Here is a 22,936-nt window from a genome sequence, read left to right on the forward strand (position 1 = left end):
CGTAAGCTATACGATAATATAACCCACCACAGTCATTAAACCTGACCTTCATTAGTCAGTCAAGCTGGCAGGTAAAATCCACCAGACTTTAATCAACGACACCAATTGGTAACTGAATACCCAGTCCAGGTGAGCAGTTGTGTGTATACAGTTCAATAGACCAAGTACTGCCATTTCACAAAAGATCATAAAAGATGTGAATCCCTACCCACATTTTGTATACAATTTTGTATACAAACTGTAACCTCGTTCCTTCATACCAGCGGCCATCAGGCTCCACAACAGTGGGCAGGGACTGCTGCCAGACATCCAACTAGAACTAATAGGAACCCAAGGAGGACAATAACACTACCTAATGCATACTGCACCTTATGTGAATACTGTGATACTGTGAATTCTGTATATTTCAGTTAGTTAGACAGTAAATTATAACACTACCTTATGCATACTGCACCTTATGTGGCACTGTGAATACTGTACTGTATATGTCAGTTAGATAGTAAATTATATTGACTTATTTGTTTACACTGCTTGTGTTGTTTTTACTACCTGTACCCCCCCCCCCCCCCCCCATCCCCAATGCTGCTATGATGCCTGAATTTCCCCAAGGGGATCAATAAAGGAATATCTTATCTTATCTTATTTCAAAACCGCTCTTAAAGAGCACCTACGGGAGGTTGCAATTCGAAACTGGCCACCGTAGATGTCCAGCCCCCCCCCCCCCCCCCCCCCCCCCCCCACCGCCTCCTGATAGACAGTCTCCTCCCCTCCGTATGTATATATTTTCTCCCACCCACCCACCCCCTCCTAATGTACAGTCTCCTCCCCATCATATGTATATACTTTCTGTTAGGATCTCTGGGTAACAGTACTGTATATTTGCATATCGTATATGTCACAAATGTAACAGTACTATATACCTGTATGTCATGTATGTCCCTATGCCATAAATGTCATGTATGTTGTGTATGTCATAAATGTCACTATGAATTGAAAATGGGGGACCCTGATGTAAACAAGACGAAAGTCTTTCTCTGGTCTGCATCCCCTTAACAATTGTGTGTATTGAGCCGTACTGTATTGTACCCATTCTGCAATCTGTTAAATAAAGTTTTCATTCATTCATTCATTCACTCACTCACTCACAAATCACCAGACAAGGTAGCAGATTAAATCACCCCAAAGTAGTGTACGCCCATCTGGTAGATCCGGGCTTGCAGCTACCAGGCGAGTGCTTTTACCTCTACACCACCCAGACACCCCGATGGAAAGGATTCTTTACTGAACGTATTGTTCCCATGATATGAAAGACATGTGTTTACGGCTCCTCTGTTCCTCGTCAGGGCCTTATGTTAGCATGTTAGTGCCCCATCAATTAATCTAAGTATTCCATATAAGATACAACTTTATCAATTCTAAATGGAATACAATTGAACACATAATCATGGACAAGATTTCCAATATGTAGGCCTACTATTGCAGTGATCTTGGCCAGTCAATATCTATGAATATCTATGGGAAATCGTTCATTATTATGGGAGTGTAGTTTGGTAGAAAATAGTTCCTGCATGACAACTGTGGATTACCCAGAAGGGGAGTGACAAAGAGACAGATACCCCTGTCTTCCGTGCATTTGTTCTAAGACGGAATGCTTCCAGGGCCTTCTCTCGTCTATCTCCACATCACTATTTATGTCTTATCGTCCCTCCTTCCTCACCAGAGAATTCAGTTGAATTCCGTTCACTTGATATACAGTGAGGCGAAGCTCTCCTTGCTGGTGCCCCTGGCATATAAAGAAAAAGGAAAGACGCTGAGGGGGGAAGACGCACCTTAAAGGGGACATCATATGGAGCGTGATGTTTTGCCTGGTCTCTGTGTGGATTTGGCAGTCTGCAGTGTCATTTAGGGACAATGGGGGAGCTGTTCAGAATGATTGATGAATGAATTAGCTAGCTTTGATTGATCAAGTAGCTGCAGCTTTGGAGCCAGGAACATTGCATGTCCCTTGCTGTCTACGCAACGCTATGCTACGCCAGCTACTGTCATGATCCAGCGGCTCTTGTGTGTCTCCCCTACCCCTGTTTTTCTCCTGCCTGTCCCTGTCTGTGTGTCAGCTGAGGCGAGCAGCTTCCTGCAGCCCATATATGGGCAGCTTCCTGTAATCAACTGATTCCACTCACCTGCTCAGCAACCACAACTGCCTGCCATCTACTCATCAGCCCACCAGTATATCTACCCCAGTTCTTCAGTTACTCTTCGTCAGATCGTTAACTCAGCTACTTGGTAGTGATGTTTCAGGCCTCTCTTTTTGGAAATGATTCCTCTACAGCTTTTTGTCAGTTTTTCTGTGTTTTTTTGTGCTTCGCTCATTCTGTGTTTATTTTGCCTAAGGATCACCACTGCCTGCCTGCCTGCCTGCCTTCTCTGCTACAACATCACCACCAATAAAATATCTTCTATATCACTACAGTGTCCGCCTGCATCTTGGGTCCCCCAGTCCTGGTCCTGACAGCTACTGTACGTGTCACGATCACGAGTGAGATGAACTTAAGATCCCTCTGGGAATGTGATTTCATTTGACTCACTTAAAGCATTCTAAAAGAATTCCAGGCCACTTATTACTCAAACACTCACCCTCGAAGTTGTTGAAAATGGTCCGACGTGTCAAAACCTCGACGGAGAGCCTATCTTCCGTGGGCGCCGACATCTTGATTAAATAAAAAAGGTAGTTCAAAGTGGTGTTCTAATCAAGATGTCAGCGTCCAGAAAGTGGGAGACGGGGTCAAGGGAGCAGAGTTGTGAGGGTTTGGAGGAGCTGGTGAGTTTGGAGATGAGGGAGGGGGTAGCTGGAGTGAGCGGGGAGAGGTGGCATGGGGGGGGGGGGGGGGGGGGGGGGGGCGTAGGCAGCAGAAGAGGCTGCTGGGTCAGGCACAGGGGACAGTGATTTATTAATTATTCCTCCAAAAAAATTTAAGGAATGAGTTGAGAGCGGTGCCTGCTCATTGGAACATGGCTGGAATAAACCTCATCCACTGTTCTCCCAGAACTCCGGGTCATGTTTCTGTGTCATCTTTTGCCTGAGAACCGCGCTGTCTTAAGGTGTCCGCTTCTTACATGTATTCATTAACAGTCATTACTTTGTAATTAATAGCCTGTAATTTAAATGGTAAACATCTGAATTCTACCCAATAATATTGCAATTGCAATAAATTGCAATAAAAAGTGTTGCAGGAAAAAATATGCATTGCATCTCCATTTTCTTAAAGATTCAGTACAATGAAAAGCAAGTTTTTTCAACTGTTGTTGTGAAAATGATGACTGAAGCCCTTTGATTTCTATCCCCCCCTGGATATCAACAGAATGAAGCCATTTCACATATCCAATCTGTTTCCTCTGAAATATTACATCATTTACACGGTTTACTCTGATTGGCCCATCTGTCACATCTAGCTGCTCTGATTGGCTCATCAGTCACATCTATCACCCGTGGCGTGTGGGACAGAGTTATCCTGCAAGAAGGCCACGCCCCCTCAGCTGAGGAAAACGATACTCAAGACATTGACAGTCCACAATAAGCAATTTATGACTGAAGTAAAACAGCATTATAAGGACCTTAGAAGAACGTAACACCTTCAAAATACATATTAATGTCAGAAGTCCATGGGCAAGTTATACAGTGTACCAGTCTATTATAATGACCCACTATGATAAACAATGAGATATTCATGAGATCACGAGGCCAAAGATGACTGAAACAAATTACTAACTGCTGTTAATGTAATACGGCGAGAAGGAGAGAGAGGGAGGGTTAGAGAGAAAAGAGAGAGAGACACGGAGAGAGGGAGAAGCACAAACACACACACATACACACACACACACACACACACGTACACATATACATACACACGCACAAACAGTGCGTGGGAGGCCATGTGGGCAGATTTTACTAGGAAAGCTGTAAGGGGAAAGGACTCTGTAACCAAACCTCGTCAGTGTGGTCTATAATCTTTACAACGTCTCGTAATCTTTACACCATCGTCCAGCCATCACACCGGGTTAAACCTCCCCATTAACAACGGGGACCTTAGCCGCCCTGAGACCAGCGTGGGAACGGAATGCTAATCTAAAGGAGCCATGTCGCTATGATATCATAATCGCTCCACCGTAAAGGTTTACAACACGTGAAATACAGGGCAGTTTCTAACAGCAACACTGTAAAAGAAAGCAGGGGAAATAGAGCTATCTAACTATAAAGGAAGGCATCTCTGTCTGTCTGTGTGTGTCCGTTTGTCTGCGTCTGATTGTCCTATCGCATATCTCCAGAACCGTCGGTTCGACTGACTTCACACTCGGCACGTGAACTGCTGAGGACCCGAGGGAGCGCGGTGTCGAGTGCAAAGTTGATCTGATGCGCGGTTCTTGAGAACGCTGCAAGCGGCCATACCGCGGTTCTCGAGAACGCTGCAAGCAGCCATACCACGGATCTCAGGAACGTTGCAAGCAGCCATACAGCGGTTCTCAGGAACGCTGCAAGCCGCCATAACGCGGTTCTCAGGAACGCTGCAAGCCGCCATAACGCGGTTCTCAGGAACGTTGCAAGCAGCCATACAGCGGTTCTCAGGAACGCTGCAAGCCGCCATAACGCGGTTCTCAGGAACGCTGCAAGCCGCCATAACGCGGTTCTCAGGAACGTTGCAAGCAGCCATACCGCAGTTCTCAGGAACGTTGCAAGCAGCCATACAGTGGTTCTCAGGAAGGTTGCAAGCAGCCATTACGCGGTTCTCGAGAACGCTGCAGGCAGCCATACCGCAACAATTCTGGGCTGCGCAGGTTCCAAGCGGCCACGCCCTCCTAACAAGCACCCCCCGCCTATAGGGAGGTGTAGTCTGACGTCACTTTAGTTTCCCGCGCGGTCCACCCGTATAGGGATTTATCATTGAGAAAATGTATTATCGGCTATTGTAATAATTCTGCCTCATGAACATTGGCAAGCTTTCCATTTTTGCACAAAATGAGTTCCCTTCTATCACTAACATTATTGTTTAAGGATTTTTGGTTGAAATAGAATTATACGTAATTATTTTACGATTAATTGCCAATTGTTTCATGTTGAGGTATAGATTGTGGATGAATACACACAGAAAGGTACACCATGCCAATGTTCATGCTTTATTTGTTTTAAACAAGATGATTTAGAAATGGGTCCATTGGAAATACATTGCAATTTCAAGCGAGGTGGACCGCGCAGGAAACAACAATGACGTTACCACTACACCTCCCTATACCGGCAGCCAGGCAATCAGCCCGTTCCTAACAGGCACACATTATGAACGGCCACGCGCTCTGAATGGGCACTGTACTTGTTTCAATTAATCAATGGTAATTCCATCATCCAAGCATGACTGTGTGAGAAGCCTGTGGGAGCCGCTTTGCTATACAGCCTGTCAGCAGCAGGTGCTGCTCGTGTTTTTAGGTACGTTTCAAGTTTGGTATTTTCTTGCCAGAAACTACCCCCCCCCCCCCCCCCCCCTCCGTTGTTGGAACCCATCCAACATAATAACATTCACAGTAGTTTTCCAATCATTTCCAAAACCATGCCGGTGCCGGTTATGGCTACATTACTCTGCGGGGCAGGAAAAAAAATCAGTACGTTCCCTGTAATGGCCATTGCTTATAAAAGTGTCAGCCTCCAAAATTGAGCTTTGTGTGCTCGTAAAAGTTTTTATTTTTTATTTTTACTGTCGGCTTATGAGGTCACTACTACCATATCCATATTCCTGGCCAGCTCCAAACCAACCACTGCTCAATCGCGGCACTTCCGCCAAAGCTTGCACGTTATGGAGGGAAGGCTGTTTGGGAACATGGCCAATGAGCGACGAGAACAGAGTACATGAGATGACCAATGAGATGGTTGTAGGCCGTTAACAGGCAAGGATGTTGTGTACAGTAATGTTTGTACACGTGTAACGGAGGACCGTGAGTATATCCACAATGGACTTCAAGTGTTGTGAAGTGACTGTGGCACGTAGCAGTACTGCAAGTAAACTCACTCCCCCTTAAAAAAAGGCATGCAGACACATTACCAAGAAGTTAATTCGCCTCTTGGTATAGTGGTCTGTGATGTTGCCCGCGGTGTGGCCGACCCGGGTTCGAAACTCGGGGCAAGCCAATTCCCACCGGTAACACACGTAATGTTTGTATATAGTAGATTTGATGTGTGTGTGTGTGCCGCCCATTGCAAGTGTGTCGTTGCATGCCGAATAAAGACTTCTAAAAAAGTCCTGCATTATTATTATTATTATTATTATTATTATTATAAGGTGTTATGTGTTACTTTCACATGGTGGAGGGAATACTTACTGTCTGTGGTGTATATTCACATTGTGGTTGAAGTGTGGTGTCACTAATTGGTGGTTTGTGATTGACACACTTTTTTTCCCCTTGTAACTAAAATGGCCGCCCTTATCATTTAACACAGGTGTGGTGATGAGGCACCACGCCCTATGTAAGCAGGCCAGAGTGCAGTCTGCAGCTGTCGCTCGTCACTTGTTCTCCAGAGCCCTGTCTCACCAGAAGTGCTCTCACCTGCTCTCCCTGCTTTCCCTGCTTTTGACAATTTTTGCTCCTGTCTTTATTTTTGTCCATGTGCTTCCTTTTTTGTTATATGTTGAACCTATGGAGTCTGGAGCACCCAGCTCCCCATTCTTTTTGCCCTTTAAAATAGTGCCAATAAATATTATTATTTTTGGTAAAACGTATCCGCTTTCCTGTGTCCACCATTTTACAATCAAGGCCTACCGGGAAAACGAGCCATATTTTCCTGTGACTGTTCAGGCCTTATAGCAAGTCAATTAGGCTTGAATGTAACATAAGGCTTAAAGGGGCACTTCCCCAAAAGACAATGCTGATTTTTTTTCCACATAATGTCACACACATCCAAAAATTCAATTTGGCATAGGCCTACATTCATTTAGTTTAGTTATTGAGAGTCAATTAGTTTGAACATGGCCACCACTGCCACCAGGGATGTCATCGGGGATATTGAATCCTTGTGTTGTGTTAATTACAGCTCAATGAAATAAGCAGCAACAACATAGCAGTCCCCTTTTAAGAAAAGTTATTGCTATTTTTTCATCTACATCATTTCATGGTGTTGTAATTAACACAACACAAGGATTCAATGTACCTGCTGACACACTGGTGGCCATATTCAAACGCATTTACTCTCAATAACTGTCAAACTAAATGTATCGGTATGTGTGCAAAAGAAGTGCAACTCCCACATTTTGGTAATTACAAAATGAGGGGAAGTGTATCATGTATTGCATTCAAGCTCTGTCAGATTATTACAAAATGCAGGTGTTATTACATAATTAAGGGGAAATTAATTACATTTTGTCGAGTTATTACATAATGTGGCGATATTACATAATGTGTTGTTACAAGTTTGGCTGTAGGATCTGAAGAACATAGGAGATTATTTTAGTTGTCTAACAGTCCCTTGGGGGGGGCGGGGGTGTGTGTGTGTGTGTGTGTGTTTGGTCTCACTGGGAGGAGAGAGAAGCAGTTAGCAGGGAGTTGTTCAGTATCTGGTCTCTCTGGGATCAGTTAGCAGGGTATTGTTCGGTGTCTGGTCTCTCTAGGATCAGTTAGCAGGGTGTTCAGTATCTTGTCTCTCTAGGATCAGTTAACAGGGTGTTTGTTCAGTATCCACCATCAGACACACAGGGCTAGATCCACAAAGAATGGATTGCACGGTGCTAGTTGCACCCTTACTTACAATTCATTATGAATTGAAAATGGGGGACCCTGATGTAAACAAGACGAAAGTCTTTCTCTGGTCTGCATCCCCTTAATTTTCATGCAATCAATCACCGTGCAGATTGATTGATTGAATGAAAATGTTATTAACAGATTGCAGAATGGGTACAATACAGTACGGCTCAATACACACAATTGTTAAGGGGATGCAGACCAGAGAAAGACTTTTGTCTTGTTTACATCAGGGTCCCCCATTTTCAATTCATAATGAATTGTAAGTAAGGGTGCAACTTGCACCGTGCAATCCATTCTTTGTGGATCTAGCCCACAGTGTGGCTGAGGACACTGCTCTCTGCACCCCTGCATCAGATGTAATTGTGCGATCGGACCAATTATGTTTAATGCTTCAACCAGGTTGTCAATTGAGCAGATAACCGGCGGGTCCCTTCATATCTCACTACATTTCGATGACTATGGCCCCTTGCCTGTTTGTAAATGTGGAGATAGATAAATTATTCAAACGTGTGTGGGTGGGTGGGGGGTGGCGTGTTATATAGGACCTGTGCGGCTCCCGCCACACGTTCTCCTAAAGCGGGCTTTAGAACATTACTCCCACATCAACACATGACAACAGCAGACAGCACCAGCTCGGAGCGTGGCTGGGTCTTGTTACCCTGGTTTTATGTGATTTTAACTACTGTATGACAGAGGGCCAGCTGTTCCCTTCCACAGCACGTCAACATCAAGCTGAAACACAGTGGTGAGGAAGTAGAGAATCACAACGGAAATGTGAAAGTAAATTAGATATAGAATTCAATTCACACCAGTAATTAAGAGGTTGATTCCTCGTTTGTCTCCTTATTAGAATTGCTCAATATGTAGATTATCTCTGGAAAACTGTGGAAAATGTCCAAGGCACACTGTTCCGTAGCAAAAATGTAAATGCCTTTATTGTGACATGGCTAAATACAATGCGTCTGGGCTCCAGAGTGCCTCCGTCGGGGGCTGAAGTGATGACAGCAGGCATACATCATTTTATAACGACATCAATCAATCTCAGTCAATGTGCAATCCTACCTCATAGGTGATACTTAAGACAGGAGTGTACATATTGTGGAGCCCATTATGTAATACTTCACGTAACAAAACACATGTGATACATATACATATTTTTTTCATTAACAAATTCAGAAAATAATTGGGTACTCAAAGAAATTAAATTAAAATTCTATATAATTTATGGTATCTCTCTCTCTGATCATTCAGAGTATATCTATCAGATATAAGAAATGTATTGTAATATGAGATCATAGTACACCCAAGTGTGGACCCATCCCCTCAGCAATGTACCAATTTACCTGCTACTACACCACTTACGGTATTCACAATATGAGATACCCATTTACCTGCTACTACACCACTTACGGTATTCATGATGTAATAGCTAGTATTAGCTTGCATATGCACATTTATTTTAATTCATTTCACATACCTACTCTCTGTGGAAATAATTGTTTTGCGCTAGACCAGTGCAAGTGAGGTGAGAGATGTTTTGTATGTGTGTATTCTACTATGTTCTCCAATAGTCCAGGACCAGTTTAGCCAACAATTGCTAATTTTACTAACTCTTTTGAGGTGAATAATTAATTGAATCCTAATATGTAATTTAAATCTGTAAAAAGAATTATCTATTTATTATTTGATATATATAATAAACCAATTATCTATAAATGATGCCTCCTTACCCACATTTTAAACAGCCCTCCTTGTATTAATTGAGATTGAACGATTGAACAGAAGTGCATTTACAACATATCGTGCTGGTATGCACAAATGTAATTTTTTATTTATTTATTTTTTGTATTATTATCTGTCCGGCCCGTGAAATCATCTGTATTTTTCATTTCAGCCCCCTTGGTAATTGAGTTTGACACCCCTATCCTATTGGATAGCAAGTCACATGGTATTCAGGCTTCCTTTGCTCATGGCAGGCATGCAAATCAGAGATAAGTACAGTAGTTTTCTTTTGCTGTTATTAGAACTAAAAAACTACAGTCTTCAGCATGAGTTCTGCCAATTTGTATGACCTGCCCGTGTTATCCTTGGCCTGTTTTCCTACAGCCTGGTCCATGTGAGCCTGTCCATTCCGCTGTGTGGATTAACCTGTTAATCTGTAGACCGTTTTCGCCTAAAGGTACATGCCTAAGTAAATGGAAGATTGCTCCACTTCTGCAAGGTCAATTTGCATGTTCTTGGTATCTAGGAACATATAGGGACCTGGGGGTATGTATTTCCAGTGTCAGAAATATTGTGTCTGTTACTAGGCTGAGTAAATTGTAATGAAGAAAAGGAGAATATAAATTATGATATTTGCATCTTTGATAAAAAATGTATACGGGTAGGAGAAAATGCTCACTGAGCTCATTCACCACATTATTGAGATCATGTGTACAAAAAATCTAAGCAAATGAATAAAAGGAAGATGATTAAACAGAAGTTTTTGTAGATAATTATTGTAATTAATGATAATCGATTTTAATTATAAATTCATATTTGACCTTGAACTTGACCTTGACCTTATAATGGCCAAATCATACATCTATGGATAGGGAAATTGCTCCTCTTTTCAATGGCAGGGTTGAATCTGGATTTAGTCATTTCCTTCCGTTTTTTCCGATAATTAGCATTTTCCGATAAATTCGTATTTCCGATAAATCGTATAAAACATCGGTAAAATGAAAATATAAACTTTGACTACTGTTTTTGATAGGGTTATGGTCTTTACTCTTTGCTACAAAAAATAAATATTTAAAAACATTAACCTCTTAACATCCAAGGGCCCACATGTGGACGATTCTTTGCCGACCTCTAGTGGCTCAGGTGTGCATTTCTTTTAATATATAGATGGAATTAAAGCCCTATTTGTTGCCTGTCAATTGCCCTTTCAGGTAACAAAATCCATTCAGCGGTTCTCGAGTTACATGCCGATATGTGAGGCGTGCCCCAAAGTACACAAAAGTACACATTACCACCCCCGACTCCCGGGGCTCTAGTTCCGTCAATCATTTGGCGATCTCGAAAGTCTTTGCACAGGGTTGTAGCAAATGAGTGTGGCTTTCCAATGATACCCCATGATATGATAATTGGGGATCTAATACGGTCTCTATTGATCGATTTATGATAAAGAAAAGCAGGGGGTCCTAAGGCTTAACAGGTTGGGTCATTTAACTATTTTCCACCATTCCCCCCGTAATTGAATACGCATGTGGTAGCCCAATTCTCACATCTTTATGGGTTTATGAATGGGTTTATGAATTCTCAAATAGATTGAACTGGTTTTACACAAAGTACCATGCATATGAGTCGCCACTAAGGGCAGAATGGCTAAGAGTGAGTGAGTGAGTGAGTGAGTGAGTGAGTGAGTGAGTGAGTGAGTGAGTGAGTGAGTGAGTGAGTGAGTGAGTGAGTGAGTGAGTGAGTGAGTGAGTGAGTGAGTGAGTGAGTGAGTGAGTGAGTGAGTGAGTGAGTGAGTGACAGACAGACATTGCTAGTGTATCTAAGACATTGCTAGTGTATCTAAGACCATGTCCACACTTCTAAATATGCATTTTTCACCTCTCAGTTTTCAAAAGAATTCCTCACAACAACGCAAATACCCTGATATGAACTGACCATGGCAGGCTGCACGGAGCTCTCCATGGTCCTGATTGCAGCGGAAATAGTATAGACAAAATATCCGTACGGCCTAGAAATTATATGAGCAGCTGAGTGAGAGTGAATTGTATCTTTCCCTTCCGACTACCCACTGCTTGTTGAAGTAAATTACCACTTGCTCTTCATAAAAATGAGACGCAGAGAAAGAAATGTCTTTTATTTGAGTTTCATTTCTATTTCCAGGAAGATTCAGCCTTTGTTGAACTGGATGTAATTTGTGGTGAAGCAGTAATTAGAGGTGAAGGAAAAGGGCCTGAGGTGGGAATGCTGCCGAGGCAAACACACTCTAACACACGCACACACACATGTACGCTAGCACACACACACATGTACTCTAACACACATGCACGCACACTCACATGTACTCTAACACACGCACGCACACACACATGTACGCTAGCACACACGCACGCACAATCACATGCACGCTAGCACACATGCACACACATGTACGCTAGCACACACGCACACACATGTACGCTAGCACACACGCACACTCACATGCACGCTAGCCTACCTACACACTCAGATGTATGGTAGCCTACACACTCACATGCAAACTAGCCGACACACGCACATGCTAGCCTACACACTCACATGCACGCTAGCCTACACACACACACATGCTAGTCTACACACACACATGCACACTAGCCTACACACGCACATGCACTCTAGTCTACACACGCACATGCACACTAGTCTACACACACACACACGACTACACACAAGGCACGCTAGCCTACACACACAAATGTTAGCCTACTACACACACACACACACATGAATGCTAGTAGCCTACACAGTACACACACAGTACACACACATGCATGCTAGTACACACACTGGCACACACACATGTTTGTTTATGTGAAATATAGGGACAATACATAGGCATGCATTCTGTAACTAACCCTAACTGGAACCCTAACCTTTTAACCTAACCATGATCTCATCCAAACCATCACGCTACAATAGCTTGTCAAACTAAATCAGAAATGTCTCCATTTGGTAGCGTGTCCTGATTTTGTGAGTGTGGAGTCTTGAAATTGTCCAGATTTTTCACATTAACAAGGTACACACAAACACACGCACACACACACACACACCAACAGACAGAGCCATATCCATTAACCTGACAGCAGAGAGGTGTCTAGCCCCAACCCCCAGCGTCCAGCCCTCTGACCCACGGCTAATTATAAACCTCATTATCATCCCTCTGTCCCGTCCTGAATGTCCCCACGTCACACTAATGCTGCCGGATGGCCAGACAGCCCGAGGAGCCGCCGGTGCTGCGGAGTGACACAGGAGGAAGAGACGAGCGCCCCCTCGTCCACACCCGCCCGAGCACGGCGGCCCGCGGGGCTTCTCCTCGCGCCTTGCTTTCATAGCAACAAATGCCTGAGCAGACGGTGGTGGGTAGAAGGTAAGGAAGGTTCCTCTCTTAACAACCCACGTCTCACCCTGACCCAGATGTTTTTTGTCGCAAACACCAAAAGGTACCTTGCCGAGCATCTAACCATGACCCAAATCTCTGCGTTGCTGTAACCAGAGCCACTGGTTGGAGGAGGCCCCGTCAGGAGCACCGCGTCACGACCAAGGAAGACATTTTCATTTAACCAAAGCAATTGTGTACAATATGACCCACATCTTTTTCTCTCTAAAACCTTGACCCACTTTTTCTTCTTTCTATCTGCCTCTAATGGGGCGAAGCACACAGCGGGCAACCCGACTGATTGTTGACTGTATTCTGATGCGTTGTGGGCGGCGTGAGAGGCTGCGATTGTGTCCTCGCAGTGGGTCACACGGTGCTACCGAGCTTCCAAGGTCGCTCAGCTCTCTTGGAAATAGATGTATGTGCCGGGTCACTGGTTGACAGGAGTTGTGCGTTGTATGGTATGAATGCAAGTAGTCAGAGTGTACACACACACACACATCTCTTTTCCAGGTTGTCACAAACAAATGTTTAATAAAAACAGAAATGTACCTGGACCGGGTTGTTGTGAAGCCAACCCGTCCAGTAAGTGCATTTAGCACAGGTCCCGGTAGGAGGAAATAAATAAAAGTGTTTTCCAAAGTAAATTATATTTATTATACAAAGGGGAATGAAACCCGTAAACACACACAATAGGGATAAGGTAAGGGAGAACAAACAGGGATATACCATAAGACAACCAATGGTAAATGATACCCCTACACCAATAACCCCATCCAAATGGGGGAAGCAAGGGGGAACACTATAAACACATAAACTATCAAAGTTTAAACAAGCACAAGCCACAAGGCTGGCACTCTGGGAACCACCCAGCAATAATATAAACACAATAACGCTATTCAAAAGGAACAGGTTCACACAGTCCCAAAACAGTTGGGCAATGAGGCCAACACAATAATCAAACCACACAATAGTGGAAATGGCAGAAAGGCAATACAACAATCCACTCCAATGGAAATGGCAAAAGGCCATGAGTGTGTGCAGCATCTCAGTTTTTATCCACCCACCCCTTAACACAATGGGGACCGGCCACGTATATATACGGCTTTCGGTGCCATGCGTTGTGGACCAGAGGCACGTATATAGCCGTGGCAAGGTGTTATTGTTTTATTCCATATTAATAACCGGATCAAGATCCCTGACCGGCTCTGCAGATCTACCCTCGTCTGTGGAACCGCGAACATGCAATACCGGCCAGATCCTCTTAGGGGCGCCATCGCTCCACTGCAGTATACCATGTGGGCGAATGGAAAAAAATTAATTGTACCTTCCAATGGCGTTTCATATTACCCTGATCCCGAACCAACAGCATGCACCGTTGATTACGTTTCGAATCGCAGATTTCACCATGGAATAAAGGGATTTATCATCAACCAATGGACATATCGATCTACCAGATGCCGATCGATAACGGGGAAATGCTGGGGGGTATCCCACGGGCTGACGGTAAGACCTTATTCACCAAAATTACAGCCGAATCAGACCTTGTTGTGAGACGCAAGCATTCGATCAGTGAATGTGGCTAGTTACACGGACACTGTATTGGTAATCAATAATACTAAACGCCGTCCCCCGCCGCCCCCCTTTCATCCATACATGCTTTGGGAGAGCCCGGATCATATGCAGTTTGTGTTATTTCTTTATCATATATAAAACGGAAATGCCGTTGAATATAACGTTAGTAGCCTTTAGCTCCATAACTAGCTTTCCAGAAAATATATGAGACAAAATCTGCGATAAAGCTTATATTCACGGCGCTATAAAATGACAACCTATTGATGGATTTTTTTTTCTTTAAGCCATTTTGAAGGGACGGTTTATGAACTCAAGTGACAGAGAATGGACAGATAGCAATACTATAAAGTATAGATATAGCTCTACAAAAAGACATCGGTGTGTTGACAAACCTTGGTCCTCTACCACCATATTAGACGGGTCCCAGCGGTCGTCAAAGTGTTAATGAGTGAGAGAGGGATATGTGCATGTGTGTTTGTGCATAATGTGTGTGTGTGGGGGGGGGGGGGATTTTCTGTGTAGTTATCCTATATAGGTTTAAGAGGGGATGTCGCTTATGGCTTTTTGACCATTCCTGCACATTTGAACTGTTCTTCTTTTACTTATTTTTATTCCAGAATGTATGTTTGTAAGTGCAAATAACAATAAACAAATAAACAAATAATAATGATAATGACCAACCCACCTACGTCACACAGGTGCTGATTCAAAAAAGGGAATCTGTCATTCAGAAAGCCTTGAAAACACTGAAAACCTTTCAAAACGTACACCTGACCATGAGGGATTGAAACAATATATGCAACAAAATAAGAAACAGATAGGGAGCTGATACAGTGTTCCAACTGAACTATGAATGTACACAACACTCCATCTTGCCATCTTTAGATAATGTCACACTGTCACTTTGGGGATATTATAATATATGTATCCACTCCAACTGCCGCTGAGCATCCTGGCTGTGAATGCGAACTGGAATAGTTTTTACTCCAAATCTTTTCAAAATGTCTGTGCACATACATGACCCGCAGGAGGAAGAACCTTCTTGATGGTAACGATTTGGTGACGATCAAATTGAGAAAATATCTCATTTACAATATTGAAATTGACATTTAAGCAGTTGATTGCTATTGCACTGGTCAGTTTCTCTGATGACGTGAATGACATCTGTTGAGTTTTCAGTGAGGACATCGCCTCCTATTCATTTTCGTTGCTGATATCCCTCTTCCTATGTATTACCCTCTTTGCCAATGTCTTAAAACACCTACATCATTTAGATAGTTGATGAGCCAAACCATATGACCCCCAGATCCAATCGAATTATCAGAAGAAAATAATGCGTTTGTCCTACAATTTGGCCTCATGGTGGCGTTACTCCCACAAAAAGAGAATTTTTAAATATGTTGTTACTATTTATCCTACCAGTATTATTAATATGAACATGATAACACAATAGGGTGCTTTAGCCATTTAGATTTAATTTAGATTCCATCAAAATGTTTCAAAAACAGCTTTTGTTTCCTACTCCTTCTATAGGCTGTTCACGTGATTCTCACTAAACCCCATGTGTGGCATCTAGTGACCACCATTTTTAAATGCTGTGTAAAGTGTAACGCTTCCCCCGGTCCTGCGGGACCAGACGGCAACCCTCCTCCCGGTGCGGCTGGTCCAGGTTTCGGACCGTCACAACTTCCCTTCAATACACCACTTCACAATACAACATTGCCAACCGGTGGGTTGATCCAGATGTGGCAGATCTGGCATCAGCTCACTCACCTAATTAAGATTTGTTCTGCCATTTATGTTTGATATATTCGTTGTCTACAGACGCAGCACTCAAAAATCAAACCAATTCTGCTGCTTGTCTGCTGCTTGTTGCTGCTTGTGTGCCACTTAAGTCTACTCAGGTGTTAATTTTCCGGGGGTGTTGGCTGGGGGAACAAAGGGAGGGTAGTTAACTTAAGTGCTTCCCCAGGGAGGGGGTCGGGGGCTACTGCCCTCAGACCCCCAAAATAATTTTTATATGGGCAGTCTGACTTGGGGTACTGACCATATATTAGTGTTGCAATGCATGATAAGTAAACAGTGAAAAAAGCTAAGAAATCTGATGGGGCTGGGACATTTGGGACGAATAAAAATGTAAGATGAAAATCTGCCCAGCCTGTGGGAGGAAGTGGAGGTGTGAAATCTGGCCCGGTCAAGAACAATAGAGGAGTGGTAGAGAGTGGTAGAGAGGCATGAGAGGTTTGAGTTTTGAGTGCTGTATCTGTATGTTGTCATTATTATTTCCACTGTGTTAGTCTTGTGTCCCTACTGTCTGTGTTTTGTAAATGTGTTTTAGTCTCGTATGTCTCAGTTTGTACAATTGTTATTGTTTTCCCCTGTGTGCTCTGTCTTCTGTTAGTTCTGTCTATCACACCTGTGTCCTGTTAGTAATTACCCTCTGTCTCTGATTAGTGTCTGTATTTAAGGGTGTTTTCACACCTGTAGTTTGTTTGCTTTGTTCCGATTCAGGGAGACACAGGGACTATTATGATACAATTGTTGCACTTGTCCTTTAGTTCGTTTGTGTTCACACGGCTGTGTTAACAGCGCACCAAAACAAACGCATGCACGAGCAAACTGTCACTCATTGGTCAGATTTTGGGGGGTGTGTCCCCCCCCAACCCTGAATCGAGAGAGAGAGAGAGAGAGAGAGAGAGAGAGAGAGAGAGAGAGAGAGAGAGAGAGAGAGAGAGAGAGAGAGAGAGAGAGAGAGAGAGAGAGAGAGAGAGAGAGACACACACGGTGCTGCTGCTGTCACTACAGAGACGCACCCCGGCTCCTCTCTCCTGCGCGCGGCTGACTGACTGACTGACACCCGGCAAGCATCTGACGAATGTGATCGTCTGCCCAAATATCAACGACGCAGTGTACCTCATCGCTGCTCCACGTTGACCCACGACGTATTATTATTATTATTAATTGTGTCGGTTTGTTAAATCGATTGCATTCTCACAGCGTACGAGTCCGCTTCGGGTTCGGTTGGAACTGCGCCGAGACCACCCTCTCCAGGTGGTCTCGGTCCGCTCGTTTTGTTCCGCAACAGAATGTAATTGCTGTGTTCATATATGCCCAACTGAACCGAAATAAGGGGTAAACGCTCCAGGTTCCGGAATAACAGCTCCAAACGAGCTAGGTGTGAAAACGCCCTAAGTGTTCTGGGCCAGCATACACTTGCTGGTTCATTGTTTAATGTTACCTGTTTGTCAGTCGTGTTTCCTTGTTTTTTGTTTGAGTAAAACCTTGTTATCATCACAACGCCGTCTCCTGCTTCCTGTTAAGTTATCTCTCCGTTATCTGCTGCAACTGGGTTCCACACTCCACCATGCTATCGAAACACGCCATTCCTAACAATAAAGACAGTTGGTAGGTCCAACCACCAGAATAGGGCTGTGGTAAAAGAGACGTTTTTGGTGGTATACACTTCTACCATATTTCAGTTTAGTTTTCTAAGTAATTTCAATGTTTATAATAATAATTTATAATTTAGGACCTGCTCAGAGGTCATCAATCGGCACACATGCAATTCGTATCTGCGATTAACCCATCCCGTCATCCTTCCCCCCCAAGGGCAGCCGGGAGCAGACAGGCGTCAACGTGAGCCGTGCCAGGGGACCAATCCAAGTGCTCCTGTCCGTCTTCGTCAAGGACACCACAGCGTTAGCGATCTATTGTTGTGCATGTTTTTCCATTGGGTTTTATCTTATCGGGGGGGAAACCCTTGCGAGCACGGGGAGAACATGCAAACTCCACACAGAAAGGCCTGGGAGATACCCCACCTGGGTAACTGGCATCATGGAAACCTGGTCCCCAAGCGGGAATCGAACCCTGGACCTTCTTGCTGTGAGGCGACAGTGTTAACCACTACACCACCGTGCCGCTTTTCTGTGACAAGTAGTGGCTCCTGCTGTAAGGTCCCCCAAGGGGGACCCTGCTGTTTTTATCATAAATCGATCAATATACGTATTCGATCCCCACGTGGGGTATCATTGGAAAGCCACACTCATTGGCTACAACCCTGGCTACAACCCAAAAATAAATAACTCTAACCCTAACTAACCTTACTGTCATGCACTTGTCCTAATATACTAACCTACACTGTAGCACTCAACACTTTGATGAACATTGTTTGATGAACAAGCTTGATGTAAAAAGGCTACCAAGCTAGTCTCTGTTGATTTCATTCATAGCCAATGCTATTTAGGCTATAGTCACTAGGAGTTTATAATAAAAATACATGATAACGCCAGCCAAACCCCAAAACCCCCGTATTCATCTCCGGCGAACCCATAATCACCACAGACTCCTTCAAATTTCTTGGCACCCACATAAGCAACAATCTCAAATGGAAAACCAACACAGACCACATCCACAAAAAAGCCAATCAAAGACTCTTCTTCCTCCGCCAGCTAAAAAATTCAGAATCAGAAAACATCTCCTGCTCCGTTTCTACCAGGCCATCATACAAAGTATCCTCACCTTCTCCATAACAGTTTGGCACAGCAGTCTGGACATTCACTCCAAAATCAAACTGCAAAGAATAATCAATAAATCCTCCAAAATAATCTGCATCCCCCTCCCATCACTCAAATCACTCCACCGCCAAAGTACAATAAGAAGAGCAAGAACAATTATCTCTGTGCCTTCTACTCACCCAGCACACCATGTCTTCCAGCTGCTGCCCTCCGGGAGATACTACAGATCTCTGACCACCAAAACGTCCCGCTTTAAAAACTGTTTCTTCCCCACTGCCATACGGACACTGAACTCCCTGTAGCTCCCCTACCTCTGTTGTTATGGACATAAACTGTGATATTGTGGTCTTTGTAATTATGTATCTATGTATTTAACTGCATGTAGTATGTATGTATTGTAAGTAGGGATGTCCGATATTATCGGCCGACCGATATTATCGGCCGATATCGGCAGTAAAATGTGATATCGGAAAATATCGGTATCGGTTTAAAAAAAGAAAAAAACAATAACAATATTTGTTATATATATATCCAGTGAAATTATTAGTTACCTGAAATTATTCAGTTTTTTTGGGGGGGGGGGGGGGGGGGGGGGGGGGACCCTGCATATATCGGTATCGGTTGATATCGGTTGATATCGGTATCGGAAATTAAGAGTTGGACAATATCGGAATATCGGTATCGGTAAAAAAGCCAATATCGAGCATCCCTAATTGTAAGTATACTCAGGTGTATTATTGATACTCTCATTGATACTATGTTTGTTTCTGACTCTACTGTTATGCACTGAAAACAAATTCCACCAGCCTGGCTGTGTGGTCATTAAATAATCTAATCTCATCTAATCTAATAATGATGATGATGACAACATATTAAAATAAAACTGTTACAGGTCATTTAACTAATTAAAATGCAAAACGTATGTAAACACATACGAGTTAAAAAGGGCTAATTTAATTCATGATGAATGTATGTTACAGTGTATTTCCAAGGTGTTTACAGTAAGCATATTGATTAGGCCTTTTTTGTCTGTTCTCAATTCCACCCTTTTCTAATCAATCTAATAAACCTGTGGACAAACGGATACTGAATTTGAACAGAAGGTGTTTAACTTACTGCCGAGTTATATTCACTACATACCGGGTGTGGCACAACCCTGCTGTCATCCACCCACAGCGTGAGCTTAGTTCGATTTAAAAACACTTCAAAGTCAAACTGACATATGGTTCTTCCTCTCAATGATTAAATTATTCAGGACGCATTTGTGGGGTGGCTTTGGCTCAGGGGTAGAGCGGGTCCAATGATCGAAGGGTTGGTGGTTCGAATCCCGCTCAAGTCCATCCCATTGCCGTTGTGTCCTTGGGCAAGACACCCAGTTAAGCCTTAAGGTCCCCCTATAGGGGGACCCTGCTTTTCTTTATCATAGATCGATCAATAGAGACCGTATTAGATCCCCAATTATCATATCATGGGGTATCAATGGAAAGCCACACTCATTGGCTACAACCCTGTGCAAATATTTTCGAGATCGCCAAATGATTGACGGAGCTAGAGCCCCGGGAGTCGGGGGTGGTAATGTGTACTTTTGCGTACTTTGGGGCACGCCTCACATATCGGCATGTAACTCGAGAACCACTGAACGGATTTTGTCACCTGAAAGGGCAATCGACAGGCAACAAATAGGGCTTTAATTCAATCCATATATTGTATTAAAGGAACACACCCGAGCCACTAGAGGTCGGCAAAGAATCGTCCACATGTGGGCCCTTGGATGTTAAGGACAATGCAAATTAATGAACATAATTTACATGCGTGTATGCATAACATCACAGCATGATAAGGACGTGAATATGCCGGGAATAGCACAGGGCTAATTTCCACCCGTAGTCCTAACATAAAACAAACACAAAACGGACCTTACAACGTTCATTCATAAAAACTGACATCACTGACATGACCACACTAACATGACATTCAGTCAGTACAACCAGGGCCACCTGGGAGAAATGCGAGGCCCTGTGCTAGATTTAAATGCGAGTCCCCCCCCCCCCCCCCCCCAGGGTAAAAAAACACATATATATATATATATATTTTGTCAACATATTCTTAAATAATAGCGCTGCCCGAGGCTGGGCATGATACAGTCAACATATAGCAAGAGAGAGAGAGAGAGAGAGCGAGAGAGAGCTCCCGTTCTACAGTCAATATACAGTGTTATCGCTGCACAGACCCGGCAGCGTCTATATTAAAGGCAGCCGAAGAGTGCTTCTGCATTGGCGTTTTGCGCTCTGATTGGCCGAGAGCGCGCATGCGCATGAGCCGCAACGCGCTCCTCTAGCCAGGAATCGAAACTCCGTTTAAGCTCCAGAGAGCAAGGCTGAAAATCCACAGTTCTTGCCCCACTGATGGGAGCCAAATCCCGGATCCGAGTTTTCTGATGAATACCCCAAAAATATGGAGGTCCCGAACGCAATTAAGTATTGATTACGCCGTAACGAATCATTAAAAAAATACCGTTAACTGGAGTATGTTGTTTCTTTACATATATGTTGGATTAGAGAATTGGTTTGTCATGACAATCCAATAAAAAATCGCGATTTACCCGGTGGCTACAACAACACACAGTAACTACATGCATCATGCATCATGCATGCACCAGAGGGAGCTCCACACACCAGAGGGAGCTCCACAAATCATGTAAAACCCAGATTCGGCTCAAACAAGGGACTAAACACGTTTCGCAATTATGCCACATCAATGTGGAACGCCCTGCCTAAAGCTGTAAAGGAATGTGAATCACTACCCACCTTCAAAAACACTCTCAAAAAACACCTACGTGAGACTGCAATTCGAAACTGGCCCCTACAAATGTCCTAACCTAGTTGTACAGTAAATGACCAAGTAAGGCTTTGTCAACATTCCAATGTACAGTGTAAAATGTGTGTGTGTCCCCTACCCAACCCCCCCCCCCCACCTCCAATGTACAGCCCTCACCCAACCCACCCAACCCCACCCCACCAACCTCCTCCAATGTACAGTTTCTACGCCAAATGTATATACACTCCTTTTCTGGACACTTTTGTATCACAAACAGTACTGTATTTGCAAATCTGATATGTCATAAATGTATAGATGTAGCAGTACTGTCTATCTGTATGTCATGTATGTCATATATGTTATGATGAATTGAAAATGGGGGACCCTGGTGTAAACAAGACGAAAGTCTTTCTCTGGTCTGCATCCCCTTAACAATTGTATGTATTGAGATGTACTGTACTGTACCCATTCTGCAATCTGTTAATAAACTTTTCAATCAATCAATCAATCATTGTTTACAATGAACGGTGGGGCTTGGCTGGGGCGCGATATAGACGCGTCCCGGCAATGCCCCTGACCAGAGGAGAGAGAAATATAATATAGTTAGTAAAAGCACTATATAAGCTCAGAACACAGCTCAGAACACAACACAGCTTAGAACACAGCTCAGAACACAGAACACATCTCGGAACACAGCACAGAACACAGCTCAGAACACAGCTCAGAACACAGAACACATCTCAAAACACAGCACAGAACACAGCTCAGAACACAGCTCAGAACACATCTCAGAACACAGCTCAGAACACAGAACACAGCACAGAACATAGCTCAGCACACAGCTCAGAACACAGCTCAGAACACAGGACACCTCAGAACACAGAACACGTGCAGAACACAGCTCAGCACACAGCTCAGAACACAGCTCAGAACACAGAACACAGCTCAGCACACAGCTCAGAACACAGCTCAGAACACAGCTCAGCACACAGCTCAGAACACAGCTCAGAACACAGAACACAGCTCAGAACACATCTCAGAACACAGCTCAGAACACAGAACACATGCAGAACACAGCTCAGCACACAGCTCAGAACACAGGACTAGGTACAGACTCAGC

This window comes from Notolepis coatsorum, assembly GCF_963971535.1.
Source record: "Notolepis coatsorum genome assembly, chromosome: 18".
NCBI classification, from domain to species: domain Eukaryota; kingdom Metazoa; phylum Chordata; class Actinopteri; order Aulopiformes; family Paralepididae; genus Notolepis; species Notolepis coatsorum.